The following is a 2,258-nucleotide window of genomic DNA, read 5'->3' as shown; positions in this document are numbered from 1 at the left end:
GGGGTGGGAGGTCAGCGCCACGACCCGCGCACCCGCAGCCGAACGTGAGAGATACTTCAGCAGGGCATGAAGCAAAAGAGCGCACTCTGGCAGCTGCGGTTATGCAAACCCAGGGCGCAACACTGTCGTCGAACACATACTTCACACTTCCACGTACTAGTATATATATTCCGACCTCCGACTGAATGAATGGACACGTTTTGTAAGCGAGTTTTACACGATAAAATTATATATATATATATATATTACGACTGAATGGACACGTTTTGTAAGCGAGTTTTACACGATAAAATCAACGCGACGGCCAAATATAACAAACGTGAGGCTGCGCCGCGCGCGACATGTCGCCGGTCAGACACGACCGGCCAGTCCCCCCCTCCCCACCCCAACCCCTTTCCCTCGCTCATTTGTAACGACTTGATCAACATAAACACATGCACGGCACGCGCGAGCCCCCCGCTGCTGCCCCCTCCCACCTGTCCGGCCACCGGGGCCCCACTGTGCGGCTCAGGTGTCTCCTGACCGTGTACGCTCCACGGCCGCCGCCCGCCGCCCCCTCGGGGGCTCGCTGACCCGAGCGTAATAAAGTAAACGAAAAAGGTCCTCCGCATACATTCTAAATTGACTCGCGCAGCAGTCCCCGTCAATCAGCGACGACAAATGATTTTTTTTTTCCGTTTCCTCAAGAGCCGGTAAGTGATGATCAGGAGGACTCCGGGAGAGTCTCGCGCCGAGATTTGGTGCAAAGCGGCTCACAAGCGCGCAGAAAAACGGATCCACGTCGACGAGGGCCATGTCATTGACGAAAGCCTCCGACGGGTGTTGGAATTTTACTTCAATTTTTTTTCATCCGTACTCTTTTTGGTGTTTTTTTTTTCGTCTCCCCTTGGTCCGCTCTAGGAATGGGACTCATCAGAGTTGATTCGTTTTGTTAATCCAGCGAGAGAGAAAAGGGGGGAGAACAGCGCGCGAGCAGACCGACCGGGCCGGGCCGGCCGAGTAATGTGACAAATGAAAACAGCTCTCTTAACAAGAGAGTTAATTCGATTTCAGTGCGCAGGGGAGAGGGGCAGGGGCAGCCTCCTCAGGGTGGCCCTCGTCGCGGGCGGCCCCCGCCGGGCTGACGGAGACCAGACGAGGCACGCGATGCGACCGCCGCCGCCAGGCCCTTGCAGGAGGACCAGCCCGCGACACAAACCGGCCGGGCCACTTACCAAAAGTGCAAAGAAGGCGCTCGGAGTCGCCAACTAGGTACGCTAAACATTCCCACGGACTGATACTTATTATTGGAGGTTATAATTGTCTCCGGGTAGGGAAGGCGGGCGCGGGCGCAGCCAACTCTACCATTTCGCGGGAATTTGTTGACCCCTTGGTTGGCAACAGTGGACGCGTCCTCGCCCGCGGCGGTCTCGAGCTGCCGCGCGAGGGGCGCCGCCGAGCGCGGGCCGGTGGTCGGGCGCGGTGGTCACCGGGAGGGAGGGTGGGCCGGCCAGGGGTGGCCGCCGGCCGCCGGCGCGCGGAGGCAGTGACGGTGCAGCAGCGGCCAGCACGCGAGAAGCGACTGGGCAAACGGGCAGCAAAGACATAAGCGCAGTGCTTGCCAATTTCTCACATGTTTGCCACATTGTGAGAGGAGCTAAAGGCCGCCAGAGGGCCGCGTCGGGGAGGCGGCGCCAACCCAGGGGCCGGGGCCGAGGAAATGAGGCTCGACGACACTGCGTGGGAGCGAAGGGCGGGGCGGAGGGGGAGGGCCGACGCCCCGCCGATTTGGGTGCAAATTGGCAGTTTGTCTGCGGAGTGGCGGGCGGCGCGGTAAGACGGGCGGAAAGAGGGGGCCGAGGAGCCACAGGAAGGAAAGGAGCGCGAGCGCAAGCAGGGATTGCCGACCGTTTGTCCGGGTGATGCGTCGTCATAAGGGTGGAGCAAGCGGGGAGGGGGGGGAGGGGGTGCTGAGGCTGCGGCCGCGTCGGCCTTGAATATCATCAGATCAGCACATCATCGCTATCTAGAGCTGCGGCCACGGCGCTGCTGGCAGGGAGCGCGGTTCAGGCTGAGGTTACAGAGCAGTGACAGCCATACGGCAGGGAGGATGGCGCCCCCTTCCCCTCTCCCCCGCCGCGCCCGTCCCCGCCCTAACGCTTTCACGGTCGATTTAACGGTGCGCTCGCCATCCCGGTGCTGCTTCATAATCGGCCAGGGGGCTTGCTTGCGCGGGCCCGCTGCTGCACGGCTACTCGTACAAGTGTTTCATCATGGCT

The 2,258-nt window shown here is 60.9% G+C and overlaps 1 protein-coding gene across 1 annotated transcript in view; it reads right to left on the bottom strand.

The window, feature by feature from the left end:
* LOC113205232 (gastrula zinc finger protein XlCGF57.1-like) overlaps nucleotides 1–2,258 on the bottom strand; it is a 34,876-nt gene that overhangs the window by 28,545 nt on the left and 4,073 nt on the right. The gene's annotated exons all lie outside the window — the stretch shown is intronic.

The sequence above is a fragment of the Frankliniella occidentalis genome, unplaced genomic scaffold (genome assembly GCF_000697945.3).
Source record: "Frankliniella occidentalis isolate FOCC.00 unplaced genomic scaffold, Focc_3.1 Scaffold52, whole genome shotgun sequence".
NCBI lineage: Eukaryota > Metazoa > Arthropoda > Insecta > Thysanoptera > Thripidae > Frankliniella > Frankliniella occidentalis.
Note: the sequence above shows the minus strand (reverse complement) of the source record. Positions and strands in the feature narration are given on the sequence as shown.